The sequence below is a fragment of the Anser brachyrhynchus genome (assembly GCF_964034855.1).
Source record: "Anser brachyrhynchus genome assembly, chromosome: 3".
NCBI classification, from domain to species: Eukaryota; Metazoa; Chordata; class Aves; order Anseriformes; family Anatidae; genus Anser; species Anser brachyrhynchus.
This window is the reverse complement of record NC_137696.1, coordinates 54,250,181-54,272,779: the sequence shown is the minus strand read 5'-3', so window position 1 is coordinate 54,272,779 and position 22,599 is coordinate 54,250,181. Positions and strand designations below refer to the sequence as shown.

At 44.8% G+C, this 22,599-nt stretch overlaps 1 long non-coding RNA gene across 1 annotated transcript in view; it reads left to right on the top strand.

Moving 5' to 3' along the window:
• Positions 1 to 17,079, top strand: part of LOC308192650 — a 30,495-nt gene extending 13,416 nt beyond the window's left edge. Inside the window, exon 3 of the long non-coding RNA XR_013948964.1 lies at positions 17,060 to 17,079. This is a non-coding gene — a long non-coding RNA (uncharacterized lncRNA). The remainder of the gene's footprint in view (positions 1 to 17,059) is intronic.
• Positions 17,080 to 22,599: the final 5,520 nt, after the last annotated feature.

Sequence of the window (22,599 nt, the reverse complement as noted above, 5' to 3'; positions counted from 1 at the left end):
TTTTTCCATTTAAAAAATTTAATTGGCTTCATGCAGTACTTCTTGAAGAGGTAACCAAAGAGATGTAAAAACGCATGCATTAGTAGTTCATATTCACAGTGGTTTCTCACTAAAACTCATGCACCACTGTAAGACGGTCTAATACAGTACTGCCTGGGGACAGGATGGGAGTGAATGTACCTTAATCCCAGGAGGAAAATATCCCCTTCAATCTTTTTTGCATTTACTCAAAAATACCTAAACCTGCCTTGAATCTCTATGCTCCAGGCCAGCCGAAAAGGGAGCCAAGAACTCAAGGATATTCTTCTCTGAAAATAGCATATTTCCCCACTCAAAAGAGAGAGAAAAAAAAAATCCATCAGTCTGACAGACTTCCAGAAAGCAGTGGGATTAATTTATAGTTGCCAGGAACCAAGCTCTGTTTCTTTAGGCACCAGCAAGAAAGGGGCTATTTTACATCCTTGTTTACTTAGCTAATGAATATAAGAGACTGCTTAGCAACCTCTCATCAAGCAGCATGAGGCTCACCTTCCTAAAAGCAGACTCACAAAAATGTAGTGCAATCATTTTGCTGTGTTTTAATGTGTTAATAGAGGAAATTATGACACTACTGCACATTATTTGGACGTATTATTTCAATGTTTTATAAAGGTTTCAGGCTCTTTAAAGGTACATTTTTATTTAATGTTAATTATGTGCTTTTCCCTTTTCTACTCAATAAGCCTTTTATCTGTTACATCGTCATAAAAAGCTTGTTACATTGAGTGTATTAAAGTATATTGCATTTTCCCCATTTAGCTTCATTCACAAAGAGCTCCTAGATTATGGCAAAACTGGTTTGGCTTGGGGGAAAGGAGACAGAGATCAAACACATGGAAGAAGTAATATAGGCAGGCTCTAAGATGTTGCATTAAAGTGAACTCAGAGGTCACAACTGCCATCTTAAAGTCATCAGCCCTTAAGGGATGAACCAGCAGCCTCTGCTTTCAGTAGAGGGCTTAAACCAGAGGGCAGTTAATATGCAGAGAACAGTGCCCTATCACCCCAACCACAACATCCAGTTTGCACCATACTATTTCTGCTTAGCAGGAAATTGGGGTCACCTGAGTGTGAGGCAAAATCAAGGACAGAAAGAAGCCCGCTTGGTGGCCTCCTGCACGCACCTACTGCCACAAACAAGGAGGGCCGACCTGGGCTTGGGTGCTTTGGTCTTGCGGCAGCTGATGGGCAGAGAGGAGAGCAGCTTGCTTTGGCTTCTGCCTGAGGGCAAAACAGTCCTTCCTCCCACGACAGCGTGGTAACTGGTTGCTCTGTTTTACAGTTGTCCATGGTGAAATCCCAGCTCCCTTTCTACTCAAGATTTTAAAAGTGGTTCAAGCTGCTTGGAGAGGCACCTGGCTTTCCAGGCAAATTACTAAAATAGTTTCTTCGCATTATTTTTTCCCCTCTGCCTGAAGCCAGCAGGTAACATCTGGAAAACATACAAAACAAAGAGAAAATTGTCATTTCAAAGAGGTTAGTAGCTCTTTAGCAATTGTCTGTTAGCAAGGACGGTATTTGCACAGCTTTTTCTCAACCCAGAGCAGGCACAGAACAAGGATTTATTAGCTGCAAATGTAGAAACCCCATGCAGATACAGGGGTTAATCTGCTCTGCCACTACCTCTCCCATAGAAGTAAGTAGTGTTGGAGCCTTCTAAAGAAGTGGGGGACCTTGCATTTCTCTTATACAGGTGTAGCAATAATCTAGGTACCTAGGAAGAAAAATTTCTACCACAGAAAGCCCATCTCCTCTGTTTTAGTGAAAATGGTGAAACAGGAACAGATCTCCCAGCCATAGCAGCAGGGTGAAAAAAAAATTAATGACCACAGGTGCTTAGGGTCTGCAGCAATGGGTCTGCCATACAGGAACCTGAGATCATTAATTCAAGGAAAAACAGTGCTGTGGAGGTGTAAGATTATTGTATTACCAAAAGGCAGAGTATGTGACGTGGGGGCACCGGCCTTCCCTCTCCTCTTGTTGCAGGCAGAGCCCCTCTGGGGAGGCTGCGGTGAGCGCAGGCGGTGCTGGCCTGCCCGGGGTGGCAGTGCCCCTCTGCACAGCCAGCCTGAGCTCTGCCTGGGGACACACAGCACAGGCAGCATCCGTCACCTGCTCCTGCTTATTCTCCTGTGCTTACTGTGCAGGTGAAGCTGAACAACCCAGCCATCCAGACGCAGGACTGAGAAACAAGGCAGGCATGCACAAGAGCTGTGTGAACCTGCCTGTGTTTGCACAGCCAGGGAGAGACAGGCAAGGAACCCACTCCTCTCACATTTTACTATGCTGGTCTAAGAAATTTGCCTCTAGAGCAATGGCTGCATGATCAGGAGCTGACCAAGGATCCCTGTTTCTGCTGTGTTTTGGGATACAGCCTTGGGCACGGTGCACATGTGGCCAGCTGGCTTCCAGATCCTCTCAGCTGGGAGCATGAGCTGAGGAGCGTGTGTCCAGCTGCATCCCCCTGGGAAGATGTCCCGTGTTTGCCAGCTCTTATAGATGTGTTTGATAAAAGATCCCAGATTCCAACACCGCAGCAAGAGTAGGAATGAAACGGGACCTGCCCGAGCCATTTGACTCTCATGGTTTTTGGCACATCCTGATGTACAAATAAAAACATGTTGTGCCTATGAACTCTCAAAAGAATAGATCAACTTAGTCGGACTGTAAGTGTATTATAAACTTTATGCAAAAGGTTAATGGGAAAGTTACTTAAAATTTGCAGAGACGTGTTCATTTGACTTGTTTGACAATGGAAACTAAGGGTAAGGAACATTTAACACTATTTCACTGAAGACTTACAAAAATGTTAAAGTAACATCTACAGCCAGGCATTTCAAAATAATGCATAATATTTTGTGGTAAGAACTTACAGTAATAATTAAATCAAATCTTCTTTCAACACTGCCAGTAATCTAAATGAGCTGAAAATCAAATTCATGTCAACAAACGATTTAACGAGCAACATTATACGGGTTGTGTAATGACACATGCAAGGACCGCTACCGACAGGCCAACAGAGCCTGAGCTGTTCCAGCACTAGGAATGGTTCAGGGATGCCTCGGTGGCCAGCTCAGTCCCTCGCACACAGCCAGCGAGTTTTCTTTTGGACTGGGCTGTGGGAGGGAGAGTCGGTGTGATCAGGAGACAGAAGGAGGTGCAAGCAGCTCTCTGGTGCTCACGGGAGACAAAGAAGAGCTGTCATGTGGGAGAAAAACGTGTCTTTGCTAGGTACATGGAGGCTTTTCTCCCAAAGGACTTGGCATAATCCCAAGTGAGGAAATTAGCTTCAGAAAAAACATAGCAACTTTGAAGGAAGCCTCAGTCTTTTCAGCAGGTGATGGGAAGCTGGTGGAGGAAAAGCAGGAGAGAGCTCTGAGGGGTGGGAAGGAGAAGAGTGGCCAGGAGGTGACCAAGGACCACAGGCAGAGAGAGTGTGCAAGCAAGAAGGTACAGGCAGGTATATCAGAGACTCGAGAAACTGGAGATAAACAGCAGGGGATTGTTTTCCTTTGAACCATCATGTCCTGAGTGTTTCCTGTTACCTGTTTCTTCCTCCAAGCTCCTGTCAGGAAAGCTTTAAGTAGCCGAGAAGAATGGAGGCAGAAAATGCTGAAGACCCACGTGAGAGACCTCCGAGGTAGACCAAAGACATATACTCCTGAAAAGACATCTCCTGAGGCTGTTGCTAAACAATACAGGATGTGAAGTATAAAACACTTTACCTGTATTGCGGGAAACTTTCAAAAGAAAAGTACGTGAAACGTGATCAGTGCTTTCCTCTGCTGATAAATCAACAACAACAATGGCATGATGATTAGTCTGACTGACTTGGTCTGCTTCATATGTGGTCTTGCAGAATGCCAGCTGCATAGATGCTGGGCCAAAACCAAACCAAAAATACCCGTTTCTCTGGGATGCAGATGCAGGTTTAAACCCCAGATTTCCCTTCAGGTTTTGGTTCTGAACTGCATCATTAAAACTCAGTGGGTCTGTCTAACCTGCAGTCACATCTGCTGTGGTAAGGTTTGGCTCAGGAAGCAGGAAACCTGGAAGATCTCAACAAGATTTGACCCTAAGCTGGCCCAGATCTGAATACGCCTGGAAGACAGTATCTGCTTTCTCTGAGCATTTCCCTCAGAAAAGATAAATTTTGCTAGAAAATAAAGCCTGCTGTTTTTTATGTAATGGCTTGTCTGAGCATCCCACTCACATCACCAAGCTGCTAGCCAGGTATGAAGAACGTTATCTCTCTTTAGTTCTCAACCACATCTATAATAATTCTCCTTAGTGGACATGGTCATTCTGCCAATCAAAGGAAAATCATCCCTACCAATAATGAATCTGTCCAAACAACAATTAATTTCCTGAGCTGGCATGTCTCACCAAATTAATTTTGCAGCAGTCTGGCCAAAGTAATACTGCATTTGCACTTTTTTTTTTTCTCAGTCAGCACCACACATGCTTACTCAGATGTCATCACAACTACTCAGGAACTGTGATTATAAGAACTTCAGAAAACTGAGTTGAAATTATATAAGTGAGCTGCCTCACATCTTGTTTCTTCCTTCTTTAGTATAAAGGGATGGTATACAATCACATGAAGTAGTTTTGCTTACTTGGTCAAGTTAAGATTATAAACATGGTTTCTAAATGTTGCCTGAAGTGCCAGCCTTATTGGCTGATAAATGAAGCTCAGAGCCAAGATTTCCAGTTGTTCAAAAAGCCAGAAGAGGTGCTCGGTGTTGTTCCACATAATACTCATTCTGCAATATTTTAAAGTCATCTGTGCAGCTTCTGACCAACCAATCTCCCTCGCCCTGGAGGGCAGGCTATGGCATGGTATGATCGTAACACAGTGCTTTCTATTTGCTGTCTGTGACTTCAGCTGAAAACACTGCAGCATTACACATCTTGTGGCATGTCCACAAAAACTTACTGTGCCAGCAAGAGGTAAAAACCTGGAAAGCAGCTCTGCCTCATGAAAATCACAGACCTGTTGCTGTGACATCCTTTGAGTTCATATCCCCAGAAAGGCATAATTAAAACATCGAATTAAGTAAGAAATACCTTCACTTTTCTAAGACCCTCATCCACAGCCCTTGTAATCTAAAGAAGTCTTTGCATTGAGTTATTGCCAACTAAACCAGTAGCTGTGCCATACATGTATCATATTTCCTTGACAATCTCCATTGTAATGGCCTCCTACAGCTACTCAGAAGCTTCCCAATCTTTAAAGCCTTCAGCTGAGATTTACATACTGTGAAGACGGTCTCATCTGAACTTTAGGCAACTAACTAGGATAACTCTCGCATAATGAAAGGAAATGGAGCTGAGATGCTGAGATGCTCCACTCAAAGACACTTGTGCCTGTGAGCCTGGGACCCATCCTTGCTGGGCACTTCTGTTTCAAGGCTGAGGAGGAGGCGCAGGACCTGCAGCTGCTGTTCCTGGGAGCTAACAGCTGCATGGAGGCTCAGTACCACAGCAACAGGAATAGGAAAGGGCTGGAGCTGGCAGCAAAGCAGGAGAGAGTTAGGAGCTTGGAACAAGAGAAATGGGAGGCTGGAGTCAATGAAGCAATCCTAAGAGAGAGAAGATGCTATCAAAGGCTCAAGGCTGGTTGACATTTCACAGGAAACCTTAGTCCTAGCTTTTCTTAACTACTCAACTCTTGACTTGCGATCTGCATGATGTTGTTTTCAAGGAGAGTTCACATGTAACAACTGCATACATGCTTTCAAGTGCACATAGTCCAGAAGACCCAATGAAGGGCTGACATCCACATTTGGCAGGTGTGACATACAAGGTGGGCAAACCACCAGGAAAGCAGGACATCTCAGGTAAGGACTTTTGGCAAGTCTGTGGCAGCCAGAAGCAGAGCCCTGAGGGCAGGCACAAAGTCCTCCTCAGGCTGCCCGGATGCCTATCAGTGCCTTCCTGCCATGACACTGAAGAGCATCTTCTCATCTGAGGTAGCTTCCACCATGACCACCCTCTCTGAGAACACAGCAAGAGGAGGGCTGTCCTACACTGCCTTTCCCCCACCTCTGCAGGCCATGTCCCTGGGAGGCGTTGCGGTTCACCCTGGTTCTGATGAGGAAAAACAAGTGCCTGGCCAGGAGTGCTCCACGCCTACTCGTGAAGAAATGAGACCTTGTCTCTGCACTGTGGCACGTGCACAGCCCACAGCCAGGCCCAGGCCCCAGGTGCTGCACCTGCATTCCTTCCTCTGAGCCTCCCTGGGGGCAAAGCCGCATTGTCCCTCAGCCTGGATCTCCAGAGGGCTTTCCCCAGGCTGGAGCAGCCTCACAGCCTGTGGCATAGGAGCTCCCAGGCAGGCAGCACCAGGGATCAGCTCCCTCCACCACAGCAGGAGAAGGGTCCTGTGGTCTGCTGCTTGCTGCCCGTGGCTGAGCCAGCAGCTCCGCGGGGTGCGTCTGCATCAGCACCTCTGGTGATGGTTGTGTGGATCAGCGGTTCAGAGCACCCACCTCTGAGACCTGAAGGAAAACCCAGCCAGAAAGGCCAAATATCTAACTTTTCCTATTGCTTATACAAACCTAGTCCTTGGCAGCTTATTCCCTTTTTCACCAGAATGCCAGAGACACCACAGAGCCAGTACTGCCACCACCATGGCACGCAGCACACCACGGAGCTGGCCCTGGACAAGCCCAGGTACTACCTGGCTGGAGCAGCACAGGACTCATCTGCAAACCTGCATGGACTGACAGCTCTTGCAGGGTGCCTTTTTCTACAGGACACCTGCGGACAGGTGCTTGCTTTGTGGAAAGGACACTTCAACCGATCCAGAGATTTGAGTAACCTCAGTGGTACTCACTAGTGCTGGCTGACTTCGTGGTGTTCACCAGTCCGGCGTCTCCTCAGCACAAAGCTCCTTGTTCCCTCCTAGGGAGCTGTTATAGCCATCTCAGAAAGCTCTTCCCCGGAGAACAAGTTCACAGCCGGAGACGTCTCCCTGCCCACGGGCAGCGTGCCCCGCGGGGCAGAGCCAGCAAAGGGCTCTGAGTCACACATGAGCCGCCTGTCAAGGAACAGCTGGAGACGCTCAGTGGTGCTGGAGTGCTGGGCTCCGAGGCTGCAAAAGGCATATTTGGGGGTTTCGTGACATGCCGTGTCCTTCAGAGCCAAAAGTCATGGAGTTTGTGGCCAAACAGATGGACTTTGCTGGGAGGAGGGGGTGGCCACCTGAGGAAGGACTGTAGAGCAACCAGAGCCAATGCCAAACATGTGTAGGGCTTCTTAGCAACCTGGGATTAGCCTAAACATGCCATTGCACAGCAGATCTCTGGACATCCCCACGCTCTCCCTTACTCACACATACTAAAACTCTCCCTGGAGTGCAGCATCGTCAGTGGCCTCCCGCCAGCAGCCTCCCTGCACTGCTCCATCCTGCTCAACGGAGGCCAGGAGCCAAGTCCCAGCAGCTCTTGCCCCCTTCCCACACCGAGTAATCTAACATGCAAACACCTCAGGCTTCCCCCCTTCATCCCAAGGTGTTACAGAGTCTTCCACATCATTGATCTACAAGAGGAAGAAGAAAGTCAGAGCAGGAGTTTCTGAACAGATACAAGTACCCCAGCAGCACATAAAACACATCATATTGCTGTTGGCTTGTGGACACCCAGAAACAGCCAAAGTCAGCAGTGCCTATCACAACTGCTGTTGATGTTGACACTAATTCAGACAAGCCTTGCACTGGTGAACGACTCCGTTAACACCGTCCTTTAACTCAGCCCCCAATTCCACCTCTATGCATTTTTTTTTTACTTGCGATTCTTTGCTGAAACTCACACACGCGGCTCAGTTCTTCTGCATGTGTCTAGTGGATGCCTGCTCCCTGTCCCACCTGAGAGGTCCGTGACAGAAGCACGGTGAGGAGCAAGCCAGGAAGCCTTCTCCTGGAAAACACACCCAGCACGGAGGGTTTGGTCGGGAGTGGAGCCATGCTCAGCATTTGCTTCCTTCCCATATATAAAAGCCTCATCATGCTGGACCTGTGCACAGCACAGAACTCTGTCTTCCTTTCAAAGATTTCTACTTGGCTTGCTGCCTTTCATTGCAGAGCCATATCTCCTCTCTGGATATCCTTTTACTAGGCATTCAAAGCTTGTCCTCCTGCAGCTATGTTCCCTGGCTGTGCCCATTTGCACAGGGGTGTGCAAATTGAGCAGGGCTAGTGAAAAATCCCCCCCTCTCCCACTATCTGTATCATGTGCTCAAAACCAAAACAGTCTCAAGGCACCTCTGCTCTGTGTTCTGGGTCCTGTCCTCAACAGCATGTGCTCTTACTGGGATGTATCCCAGCTGGTCCTGCTTCTGCGAGCTGCTCCCTGCTGTCGTAATATGATTGATGTGTAGGAAGAGCTAGGCAGAAAGAACAGAATAGAGACCAAAGAAAGAAATCAGAGAGAAGGCATGGGAGGAGAAAGGTGGAGAAAAAAAAATTACAATAGTGAAAACAGAGAGAAAAAAAAGAAAAAAAAGAGAAAATGAGATTATGGGCAGATAGAAGAAGGGGGAAAAAAGAGTGGATAAAAGGCGTAAAACAACAAAAAACTGAGGGAAAAAAATATTGAATGAAGCAACAATAGCAGAGACAGTCCCTACCCTGAAGATACACATTACGACAGAAAGCCCTTTGACACTGTAGATAGCTTGGACATGAGGTAGCAGATGCTGCCCTTTCTGTGGGACTGGGGCAGTCGTGTGTCACAGGCAGGATTAAAGGCACCAGAATAGCCTTTTGAGGGAGTTAACCCAACAGAATCAGAGAGAAAATCTCTTGTTAAGCTTGAAAGGATCATTAAATCCCTTATCAGAAAGTTGATCTGTTGCACATTCATACTCAGCTTGTTCAGTGGTCGTGCGCTCGTGTGCCCATGTCCTCCTCACTGCACGTGCACAGGGTGGGCAGATGAGCATAAAAGGGAGTTTACAACACAACAACAATAAAGCTTTCTGCCCCCATGCTCCCTGTGAAAATGGGGCCAAATCTATGCTACATACAGAAATAACCAGTGCTCTCTTCCAGCGTGCTTATTAAACTAGATTTAAAGCTAGTCTGTTGCAAAATAAAAGACAACTTGAACTCTGGTTTATATCAGTTTTTTCATTGTTGAGAAGTAAATCCTTCAATGAAAGCCCACATTTTACCAATTTAAGCAATACTAAATGAAAGCAATGCCGATACAGTAAATGTTAAATTAGAGGAAATGAGTAAAACCCACTTTGTCCTCTTTATAATCTTCTGAGCACACATGCAACCAAGCTAATTCTGACTGAGTTACCTCCATGCAATACCACATGTGGGAGGAGGTTGCAGGGAAGTTTTCTAAGGGAGTTCACAGCAATGGTGTATTTGTCCCTGCGAGGTCAATTACTCTGCTGAAGCACGATTGCTGGCACATACTAGACTCACTAGATTAGAAAACACTGGAGCTCTTCTATTGCTTTTGAAGCTTCTGCTCTCTGTGTTTGGAGTGGCTAAATACATCGCTTTTTGGAGGGAGATTTAACAAATCTTCAAGACCAAGGGTAAGATTTTCCAAAAATTCCCAAGTGATTTAGAAGCGCTTCTTGCTTCTAGCAAAGTGTGGGTTCCTGTGTTGCTTGGATGTGTCCTAAAGTGCCACCACAGATCAAAAAATGCTCACCAAATTACACTCACCCGTACTTGGTAAGCAGCCAGCGAAGACCCAAGAGAGGAGACATGAGATGGGACCCTGGACTCAGCGTCCCTGGTGCGGCACTGCAGAAGTGTAACTGGGGGCAGAAGCTAGCTCCTTGATGCCTCCAGAAAATGCCAAGGAGTCAGTTGCTGCATAGCAAAAATAAACTCAAATTCATAGAATATGATTTTTGTTTGGGCCTGATATGAGCATTGGAAACACCCTTGGTGCAGATTCTGTGGCCATTATGTTAGCAGTTGTTCAGCCTCAAGTTTCAGTATATAGGAAGGATTCGCAGCTGCTGTGAGCCAATATGCCCATGCAGATATCAAGAATAGCCACTTTTGAGGCAGCCTTCTCAGAGCTAAGGGAATTTACATCATATGAGTCTTTGAGCCTAGTGCCCTCTCTTTACATGCCTAATCCGCAGAAATGTCATTGTTAAACGCTATGCAGGAACCACAAAGTCAGGCTCTTCAGGATATGCCATTAACGAAAAGACACATTATCAAGAGATTAAGAGATTTACAATATAAAGAATATTTCTGAACCATTAAGTCATTTTGAAAATCTTGGTTTAAAGCACCATTTGAATCTTTCCCAGAAACAGAAACACAGGGAAGTGTAAATAGCATACGAATTAGACTTGACTAAATAAAGACATTTGGTAACCAAAGTAACTTCTTAATTAAATTCTTTTAAACATTTAGCAATCAATGGGATTCATTTTGTTTTAGAGTAGCAAAGGGAGGATTTGAAGGAATGAAAAGGAGAGGGGAAAATATTTTAATTGCATCAGATGCAAAAACATCCTCTTACCTCGACACATAGGCAACTAAAAGAAGCACAATGTCAGTGTAACAGCGTTGTGTTAAGAAAAACAATACAAAGAGCTTTCTCTTATTTCTGAGTTTCTTCCTCTGGTTGCAGGGTGTCCTCACTCTATATCTGTGAGGCAATATCATACTTTAAACTGTGATGGTGTCCCTTCAGTTCTACAACTCAGAGGGATAGGTTGATTTTAGACACAGCTGTACAATGCTGTAGCAATGTGTTAATAGGAGTCTGATGCTGACATTTTCTGGAAATAAAGTCAATGACCACTTAATCTATTATCAGTATCTAAACTAAAAAAGAATGTAGTATGTAAACATACAGTATTAACTTCTATAAATTATTTCAGTGTTTTTTATCTTTGAATTATAATATTAAAAGCAGTTAGTCATAAAAGAACAGAATATGTTTATTTTCTTTAAAAATAAAAGCATTTTTAACATTCTTAGGAGCTGATATTTGTGAAGAACTGCATCCAGGTCTTGAAATATTAAAACCAGCATGATCTAAATGCATATCTATATAGCCCTAAATAACGAATCTAATCAGTATGTTATTCTTTCTCTGAGGGATTAACTTTTTCCTCTGTCACATCCGACTTTTAAAAACATCAGTCTCCACACTTGGTAGACTACTTTAATGTAGAAGATGAAATCACTTCATGACAAATATTCAGTGTACTGCCATATGCTATTATTCCAAAGCCTAACAGCAAACTTCATCCTTTATAAGCAGGACACCGGCCAAACTGCTTAGTTACCAAATGTGTTTGCATTTGTGTTTACAAACTGAGCACACCCCTTCCTTCTTTTAATTAAAAGAAAATAAATAAATAAAAATCCTTGTAATGTATTAAACTAACCCTACGTTTGCTGGCCAAAACTTGGGGAATGTCCTTTCTAGTCAACCACCATAATTAGTGACTGCACTTCTCCAGGGATGGCTCCCCAACACCCCTCTGCCGCACCCTGTGTCAGTGGAGAAATCTCCACCCCACTCAGCTCCTCTGGGTGAGAACACAATGTATTCTCCACTGAAAAATCATTTAGTCTTTGGCTACCGCGTGTTTGTGGTCACTGTGAAAGCCCCCATGTTTCTGGTCTAAGTCGAGGTGATCATTCTTCCTTGTCTAACAGGGTTATTGTGTAATGACTGTTTATATCTGTGAGGAAGTCAGATGTTCAACAAAGGCTGAAATCATAGAATCAGAGAATGGCTCGGTTTGGAAAGGACCTTAACGATCATCTAGTTCCAACCCCCTGCCATAGGCAGGGATGTCACCCAGCAGTTCAAGTTGGCCAAGGCCCCATCCAGCCTGGCCTTGAACACCTCCAGGGATGGGGCAACCACAGCTTCTCTGGGCAACCTGTGCCAGTGCCTCACCACCTTCTGAGTGAAGAATTTCCACCTAATGTCTAGTGTAAATCTATTCTCTTTTAGTTTAAGACCATTCCCCCTTGTCCTATCACTATCTACCTGAGTAAAGAGTCCTTCTCCATCTTTTTTATAAGACCCCTTTAAGTATTGAAAGGCCTCCATGTCTCCTCAGAGACTTCTCCAGGCTGAACACCCCCAGCTCTCTCAGCCTTTCTTCATAGGAGAGGTGCTCCAGCCTCTGATCATCACCATGGTCTTCCTCTGGACCTGCTCTAACAGCCCCACATCCTTCTTGTGCTGGGGGCCCCAGCACTCCAGGTGGGGCCTCACAAGGGCAGAGCAGAGGGGCACAGTCACCACCTTTGCCTGCTGGCCACTCCTCTGTCAGTGCAGCCCAGGATGCAGCTGGCCTTCTGGGCTGCAAGAGCACACCGTTGGCTCATGTTGAGCCTTTTGTCCACCAGAATCCCCAAGTCCTTCTCCACAGGGCCGCTCTCAGTGAGTTCTTCTCCCAGTCTGTAAAGCTTATCAATAAACCAAGGATGCAGCTCTAAAGAGGATGCTGAGAACTGCCTGGAAATAAACCTGAAGTGTGGGATAAATAGGCCCAGTAGAGAGGAGATACCAATGGGATCCAAAGGTTCAGGAGGAAGTCAGTATTTTGTAGTCTGATCTCTCTGAGAGCTGATGGAAAATTAAAAAAAAAAAAAAAAAGTGTAATCGCGTTACAACAGGAGAGGCCAACCAAGAATGACAGACTGGCTGACTGGCCAATATTGTAACATCATAGTTTCCAAAGAGGCTATGTTAGAAAACAAAAGTGCACGTCAGGGACAGTCCTCATCATCTGTGATTGTGTGAACTGAAGCAGAGCCTTTGAAGAATAACCACAAACAGTCATGCAGGGTTCAGACCTGCTCAGCATATGACACAGCTGAATGGGCAGGAAAAGGGCTCTTTCTGCTCCTTTCTTTTACAGGCTTCTCTGTCCTTGCAGGAGAGATGACCTGATGTGGCTTTGGTGGAAAATATGTAAGCAGATGCAGTATCAATGGTTCATCTATCCAAGCACCAAATTTTCCCTGTTGTATTATCATCTTCCCCAGCATAAATTACAATCCGGTTACTAAATTCCTTACAGGTCTGTAGGGAAGGCTCCTGTGTTGAACTATCAGTGGCAAAATTCCCATCCACTTCAGCAGGACTGGAATTTCGCCGGATCTCTCTCTCCTTCCTTGGGCTTCTTCTGCCTGTAAGGGGAAATTTATGCTTAGATTTAGTCTTATGGGCTGGTACCAACGTACATGCATTTATATCAAACAGCTGCTTGGCTCTGCAACATCCTTCAGGTGCTCTTCTACACCTTGATGTCTTTGAGCCACAGCAGCAGAAGCTGAAGGGGCATCCTGCAGTTCTCAGTGAAAACACTCCTGTGGCCTTTGGATCCTGCAGTTCTCTTATTCTGAGCCCACCACTTTATTTTTGTATTACTCAGCCTGTATTTCAAAGCACGCTGTCCCCTGAGTGACCTAAAGTAAATTAAAAGGTACCATATGTTAGAGGACTTAAAAGAGAAAAAGCGTGCATACATTACCTGAAGTAAATATGCTGAAATCAAGATCATTTTGAGCTCTTTCCTTACAGAAATCCCATCCTTGTGGTAACACAGTTGCCTGGCAGACATTTCTTCGTTCCCCTTGCCATGTGCAGAATAAATCAGAGGCTGAAACACAGTGATGGGAGATACAGACAAAAGCAACCACCAGCAAAGCTGCTGCAGCCCCCCAAAGGCAAGGAGGGAGCCTCTGTGTCCCCAGATGTCCTGTGGCTGCAGTGAGGCACCCAGCCACCCTGAATGCCACCCTGGTGGAGGTCCCATCCAGGTGTCCCCACTGCACGCTCCTGGTGCCAACCCAGCTCTTGGTGAACCTCCTGGTGATGCGGCAGCTGCCAGCTCTGGTAACATCTTGGGGACATGCCAAAGAGGGCTCTGCCTCCACTCATGCTGGACACCAAAGGTGCTTTCCAGACCTGGCAAGGCTGTGTAGTCCAGAACAACTTTATTTTTAATAAGCTTTCCCTAGGAGAAGAAAAAAAATACCGCACTAAGAAAGAAGCTGTGCAGAAACTAAACAGACACATGCAACACTTTGCAAAGACAGTCTGACTTCAGGATTAGATCATTTTAATAAGCAAAAATAACAGTGTTTGCCAAAATACTTGCACTGTTATGTCTCTCTCTAGCAAAGTACTGTGAGCTGAAACCTGCATGCTTACAGTACCCTCATTGCCTTCTATAAAGTCAGATTTATCTTGTTACCTTACTTATCCACGGTCAGCAGATCAGTTCAATTAAGCTATACTTAAATGGTATTTATTGCAATTGCTTATCAGTGTTGCTCTAAGAAACAAGTCAAAATCAGTGTGAACAGGAACCAAACAGGGGCTGAAGCTTTGCTTTTGAAAAATTAAGTCAAATGCAAATTACTCCAGGCACTCGTTTGAAGAGCTTTTGTCAGAGTTAGAACAACTATCTGCAGCCTGTGTTTCAAATAATGAAAAAAATCTTGCACACAAGGACTGCATATCTATCTAACTGAATGAAATGCTAGCACAAAAGGTAGTGTTTCCAAAAAGAAAGGAAAAAAAAGGCATTATGAGCAAGCACAGAGTATGGAGGGAATGGGAGAGGAGAATTGGTCAGTAAAGAAGCTTCTGATTAAGATTTCAGGAAGTATGGGTATAGAAATTAAAAAGGCAAGGATTTAGAAAGAAAAGAAGAAAGGTTTTATATCACATATAGAAAAAGCAGAAGGACTGATTTGTAAGTCTGATGAGCAGTGTGGAGAAGGTTGAAATGACGAGTAATCTAGACAAGGACCAAAATCTGAGCTTTAAATAAAGATGGTTATCTTGAACACAGGAACAAAGTTGCAATGGCTAACAAGAGTGTTAGATTGAAAGAGCTGTTGCCCTAAACCACAGTGTAAGGAAATTTGAAAGAAGATAATGCATGAAATACAGATGGAACATACATTCCTTCTCCCAGAATTCTGGAAAAACTAGCATTTGGAACTAGAAAGTGATGAACTCAAATAAAGGTACTGTGTGTTGTAGTAAAAGAGTAACAAACTCATGGGTTGAGATAAAGACAGTTCAATAAAACAGAAAAGGAAGGGATAAAATAATAATAACAGAATACACAGAGCAAGTGATGCACATTGCAATTGCTCAACACCCCTAGACCGATGCCCAGCCAGACCTTGAGCAGTGGCACCCCCTAGGCCAACCTCCCACTTATTTATTGTTCAGCACGGTGCCCCATGGCATGGGACATCCCTCTGGCCAGCCCAGGCTGTCCTGGCCATGTCCCCCCCCAGCTCCTGGAGCACCCCCAGCCCCCTCACTGGCAGGGCAGCGCCAGGAGCAGAAGAGTCCTGGGCTCTGTGTGAGCACAGCTCTGGAACAGCTGAAACGTCGGGGTGTTATCACCACTATTTTCATCAAAAACCCAAACCACAGCACCATACCAGCTACTGGGAAGAAAATTAACTCTGTCGTAGCTGAAACCAAGACATGTGACAAGTGGAAAAGGCAATAAAACCTAAAATACATATAGGAGGGGTTGATACAATTTTTGGGTACAAGATTTTTGGAAGAGGAAAGTGCAGTAGACCTATTCCTTTGTCCTTGAGTAAAACATTTTCTACTGTAGTACTAAGGGAAATTATTACAAGTGACATCACACTGGCTAAAAGCAGAGGAGAACAGGCTCCACAGAAAAGGCATGTTTGTGCTGAAGGTAGGTTATTAATGGTGTTCATCCAGTGGAAAGTATTGGATCTTATGGTAACACTTCTAGGAATGACCTGTAAGACTTACTACAGTTTTTCATATGTTAATGAAATTTGCTACTGACACAGCACAGAAAGGAACTGCCAGGAGAGGAGGAATGCAATATCATTGGGGAAAACCTGGATGACCTGGAAATCTGAAGCAGTAGAAATGGAACAAACTAAAAGTACAGGGACATATACTTAGGGCTTAAAAAGAAGGCTAACAGTTATAGCCCAGGAAGTCATTCGTGTGAAACAGCTGAGAATAAAGACTCGAATATATTATTTATCAAGCCACAAATGTGGTTCATCTATAAGAAAGGTAGGTATGATATAATAAGATGAATCAAATTTTTCACATACAAGAAATAATGAATCAAGGAGATTATATAAAATTCTTATGGCACCTCATTTTCAATGCTGTGCACAATTTTGGTCACCCTTAAAAAAAATAAAAAGTAAATGGAGAGGAGAGGAGAGGAGAGGAGAGGAGAGGAGAGGAGAGGAGAGGAGAGGAGAGGAGAGGAGAGGAGAGGAGAGGAGAGGAGAGGAGAGGAGAGGAGAGGAGAGGAGAGGAGAGGAGAGGAGAGGAGAGGAGAGGAGAGGAGAGGAGAGGAGAGGAGAGGAGAGGAGAGGAGAGGAGAGGAGAGGAGAGGAGAGGAGAGGAGAGGAGAGGAGAGGAGAGGAGAGGAGAGGAGAGGAGAGGAGAGGAGAGGAGAGGAATATCCTGCCTGCACTGTTTGAACTTGAGCACAGAGCTGCTTGGGTTGAACAATTAAGATGCAGCAGAAAATGTTACCTCTGAACTGCAGCTCTTATTTCACTGTGAAGGTCACTGGCTTCCAACCCCACCCAAGACAGCTGTGTTGGAGTTTTTCAAACCAAGCCCAAAACTTGTGACTTTGTTTTTGGCTGGAGCAAAGCACAGAAGACTGCCTGAAAAGAATGCTTGGAAGGAACAGGGAGGGTGGGAGAAGAGCGATGCACATGCCTGGCTGGTTGGAGGGGAAGTAAAAGGGCATCTAAGGGATGGCACAAGAAAGGTACAGAAATGTCTACTCATACCTGAAAATCAACAGCGAAAATGTGAGGAGAGCCAACATGCAGCAAAAAGTCAAGCTGTAACTATGCCTGAAATAAATAGTGTAGGCAGCCCTGAATACCGTATCGCTTCAAAGGATTTTCTTGGAGAGAAATGAAGTTGAAAACTCATCTGGGATTTATTTCATTTCATTTCATTTCATTTCATTTCATTTCATTTCATTTTTTTCATTTCATTAGGAAGAGCTCTGCATTTCAGCTGATCATTTGCAAATGGGAAGAAAAGTTTGGATGTCTTTAGGAATCCTACAATCCACTTTACAAATAACACTGCAACTCACCTTCGCTGTGCCTCTGCTCTGGGTGAGTCACCAGCACACATGAAAGACAAGGAAGGAAGTGCTGGGGTTAATGAACAGCCTGCTTGGAGACTTAATTTTAATGTTAACGATTAAAGAAAACAGAAGATAAAGTATTCCTTCCAAACCCAAAACACTCTGCTTGTTCAGAACAAGCCAAAATCAAAACAGGAATAACCTATTCCCCACAGTGTTGCAGAGGAAGAAGAATGTAAAATAAACACTATGTATGGGAGAAGTTCTAGCTTTTATGTAACACCAGCACAAGCTGTACACATTGATAATGGAAGCAGCTCCTGGACATGTTAGTCTCTAAGTGGGCCTCTGTTCACACTAGCCATGGTCACTCTGAGCATGCAGATTTTCTCAACACCAGCAGGGATCTGCTGCTGTGTCCACCAGAGCAGACATTCCCTGGACACTGCTGTCTGCATTTCTATTTGAGCTGCCCTCTGAATTTTGTTGGTGTCTTCATCACAGAGGTGTATTTCTTCTAGTTTGTCTAGGTCTTATCCAGTAATGGAAGCTGTAGTAGAAAATACAGCAAATGGAAAGAGGAGAACATGCAGAGGAGGCATGTACTTGTCCTCATCGGAGTTCACCAGCCATCCAGTCCCAGGTGATTCCAGCAGCATGAAGAAATGCCATTTCAGAACAGGCCTCCTCTGGGAATGCTCACCAACATAAGGATATGAAGTGATTTTGGTACAAACATAGCCATACCAATAAAACTGGCACACCCACAAGTAATACACAACAAACGCTGCACTCTACAGATCCTCCAAAGCTGGCCAAAGCTGCCACATCGATGCGGCCATTTTAGATTTGCTCAGCGCATGGGCAAACGAAGGCCTGGCCATCGGCTGCCAGGTGTGTCACATCTCCTCCTCAGAAGCAATGAAGGAGATCGGTGACCAGTCACAAAGACCATGACACATCTTCCGCGTGCCCTTAGCAGTGTGACTGCCCCCTCAGTGGCTGCACGGCCTGGGGAGGGTGGCAGCCCTGGGTCGAGGGTGAGCAGCGGTCTGTGTGGAAACTGGCTTTTGCTCTGGTAGCTGGAGCTCACTTGGCTGAGACAAGGGAGCCTGGAGAACAGAAAAACCTGAGTCATAAATCGCTCAGTTAAAGTATATACAATTTGAAAGGCCATCACTAGGTGGAGGGGAATCCCACCCTTACCAGCTTCATCAGACTTTGGCCCCCAAATACAGACAAGAGGTAGTGGAGCCAACTCTTGGTCTCAAAGACTTCCCCACTGGGGCTGAGCAATCCCAGCAGGTCCTTCCACAGAGACACAGCAAAGGAGCCGCGTTGCTGGGACAGCAGGACCTTGTTCCTAGGATGGAGCGCTGTGCTGCCAGGTGGGTGCTCTGCTGGTGCAGTCTGCAATGGGGCTCTGCCTGCCTAAAAATATTGCTACAGGGTGTGCTCCTTCACCAAAATCCCCCAATGTGGCTGTGTCGGCAAAGGTCCTCAGTGTCAAAGAAGCCTGAGCTTCACATCCAGTCTTGTCACATTCTCCATACCAGCCAGAACAGGATTTTAAGCAGAGGGAATTGGTTCAAAGCCCCGGGGCATCTCTTTCAAAATAAATTTACAGAAGTATCTGCAAATAATACGTAGTGTGTATGCAGAGAGACAGAGAGAGAAAAAGAAATCAATCAATCAAACAAAACAATCTGTGTACCTATCTCAATCAGTCCTCTGCTCAAGTGATCAGATATTCATTTGCAGCCAGGTCAATAAAGGGCAGTCTCTGTTGCAAGTCTGATGCAGACTTGCACCTCTGAATCTACCACCATAATCGTGCTACGATCATATCTAGCCAAGTACGATACCTTTCATGCATATTTGCAGTCAGAAAGCATTGCTGCTACGGTCACCTGGGAGGGAGGCTCCTGCTGGAGAAAGAAAGGCATTCAGCTGCCAAAGGAGTCATGCACAAAGCAGTTTTCCCAGAAAATGTATTTCCCAGCCCACATGCTGCATCATTTGAAAACCTGAATTTTATATTTATATATATAAATATATATATATATAAATATACAAAATATATAAAATATATAAAGATTTATTTATATATTTTATATCTTTAGAAATGGATAATCACATGCCCTTTCCTAAAAGGTAAGCTGACTTCAGGAGCAATCAAAAAATTAACTTTCTATAGTACAACTTGCTTCTTTTCCTAACCCCCTGAAGCATATGGCTTTGCATCCAGTATCTATTTAATTTGCTGGTCTGCACAAAGGTCTTTATTGTCTGCTGGGAAGACCTGCAGCTCATTAAAATTATACTGTATTACAGTTGCTTGTAAATTCCTTGTGCCTTCCCTTGGCATTCAATCAATTAAGTGAATGTGTGTATAACAATCTTTTCCTTCTTAACAAGAAATCTTGTAAACAATAGAAAAACAAATTAAATTTTTACAAGTACCAGATAAATTAGGCTAAAAAATTGTACCTCCTGAAGGAAATGTTGTAAGTTGTTTACCCTGAAATACAATTGATAGCATTGACTCTTCGAGTCTTGCTCTGAGCTAATGCTATGGAAAGGAGCCGCAGCAGTGTAAGCTGTTTCAAGGCCCTTCTGCAATGTGCATCAGCACAGTTTAAGCATAACCCACTTTACAGATGGACACATCAATAAATATCATTGCCTGTTCTGCTTTGGGTCTGCCTAAAGGAAGGATACCACATTGCACAGCAGATTCTGTTCTGTGGACAAAATTCATATGGGGGATGAAGCCACTGATCCTTTAGAAATCCATCAGTTGCTATTTTCTTTTGCACTTGCCTGTGACCAAGCCTGCACATCGAGGTGGGTGACACCGTTTGGATGGGGCTGCTCTCCACTCATTACACCTCATTTCTCAGCAAGTCTGAACTCACTGAGGCTTGGAGCCAGCCCAAGCCAGCCTTCCTCTGCAGAGAAGGGTGGAACGGGAGGTGTTTTGTCCTGGTCTTCCCCTCTCACACTGATTTTAACTGACTTCATCTCTAACGCACTCAGACCATTTCCTGGGATGCTAGCTGCAGACATGGGAACGGGAGCAGGGCCACCCTGTGGGGAGGTCTGCGCAGGCAGCACCACCACGGGGACGGAGACAGAAACCGAGGAAGAATTTATGTACGACAGCTAAGGCTCGGCAAGAAATGTTAATAATACAACATAGCTCATCTCTAGGAGAAACAGCTGACCAACTGCTACTAGAGCTATGGTACAGCTCACCACCTGATATCCCTCTAGGGCACCGAGACACTGATAGAGCGATGCTGATTTATAGCTTCTGAGAGACTGGCACCTTTGTTTCATCTTGAGAGCAGCTCAGATGCAGAGAGATCAAAAATTTTACAAGACAAACTCTGTATGTGCTTTTTGAGATCGGTGTTGATATTTGAGGCTATTTATCTCACACTGTTACAACGATATCCAACTTAAGCCCTCTTGTATATTCCTATTGGTATTATAATTGTTCTGCAAGAGGACAAAGTTCATCACTTTTGCCTCAAAAATATAAAAGCAGACATAAATACATAGCAAAGGAAGGATCCACCCTGAAGTCTGTTTCCCTAATATGTGCTAAAAATATTTGGGTAGCTCTTGATGCAGTCCCATAGAGTAAAGTCATTATGTGCTATTGACTTTGATGTAGTAAATTTAGTATTATCTGCTGTCACATTTTATGATAGTCTCATACCCCAATTGACATAAACTGCTATAAAACCTCATATCTGAACTCAGATCAAAAGAGATTATGCACTAGCTCAGACAGATGCTTTTTATTCAGTTCTTTCAGAAATGCTTGGAATTTCTACTGCAAGTTTTCTTGGGACTTTCTGCAGTTAGCTGGTCATCCACTGAGCAGCCTGCAGATTTCCAGAGGTTGCTGCAGACCTTATGAAAGCTGGAAGAAAACTCATTTTCCATAGCTCAGGCTACATTTTTTCCTAGGGAGCCCTGCATTCCAAGGGTTTAATTGTCTGAATTTGATATATGTGAAATCCCAGCTTCTAAATGCGTTTCCCATGAGAGATTTATTTTTTTGCTACCATAAATTTTTTAAAGCAAGCGTTACAGTAGGAAAAAAACACTAGGAGAGGAGAAGTATCAGAATGGACTATAGAAGGGTGAGGTAATAGTGTCATAATTTCCCAAAAGCTGAGATACTCAAGAAGTCTACACAAATAAGTCATTCATTTAGAAAAGAAGGTTCATGGGAGCGAAGTGCCAATTTTTTGCTGGAACCTGAAAACCCGAGAGACTGTCAGCTAACCTTGACTTCAAGGCTTCATAAGGTATGACACTCTTACACCAGAAAAACCCTCTGTGTCAGAGGAACGGACATGGTGTTTCTGACAGTACTGACAATTTTGACAATTTCTGACAATACCAACAACCACAGGAGGAGTTTCCCATGACCAAAAACAGCAAGTGCCCCCTGTTGTAAGTCCAGCGCTTGGAGTTATTTAGAGCAAATACAGCTCTTGGACCCTCCTCTCCTACATACTGGTGGGGCTGGTACTGAACAGTGGGTCTCTGAAGTGACTTTTTGCTTGACTTGTGCTCCTGAATCTCTGGTCATTTTTTAAAACCTACTACCCAGGTACCTGTGGTTAATGGAAGCGTTAGTGAGATTTACCAGCAAAAAAAACTGCTAAATGAACATAACAGGGTAAGTCAGTGTCTTGTTTCCTGCACAATGTGGGCGACTAAGCTGGTGCTCCCCTTGGGGACACTGGGCCTGATCCTTGCTTGCTTTGCATTGCAGTGGAGATTCTGCCTATGAAGCTTGGTGGAAGGATTTCTGTGTGGTCCAAGAAAAGCAGAAGTGTCTTCTACTTCCACCTCAGTCACCTCAGGCCCCTCAGCTGGACAAAGGCAAACACGCCATCTCAAAATATCCATTCAGACATGTCCTGCATACGAGACTAGTGCCACCCACCACACCCAAAAATACCCTTCCTGATCTCATCGATCACACCAGCAAAGCAGGAAGGCAATGCCCAGCTGTAGGAAGGTTCACCTGAACTTCTCAAGTACTCTGCAGCAGCTGTCTCAGGTAAGCCTTGACATCCGATGCCCTTCCCAAACACAGTGCTACCTTACAGCTGGAGGAGAGGGCGTCCCCAGGATCTCCTCTGTGATCTTCCCCTGCCGGCACAGAGGGAAGAGTCACACACAAGGGGAATGGGGTGGCCCAGGGCTTGGGCTTGGTCATGATCGAGCCTCTCCTTGCATGCAGGCAAGGGCACTGAAATGTGAAGAAGCTCAGCCCTGCCTAAAACACACTTTTTTTGCAGGCAGCAACAAGCTAGAGATTAGGCCAGATACATGATGTCATTTTTTTTGTCATCCATAAATCTCCAGCTTTCCGTACTCCCAGCCAATTCTATGATACGCTGGATCAAACTTTGC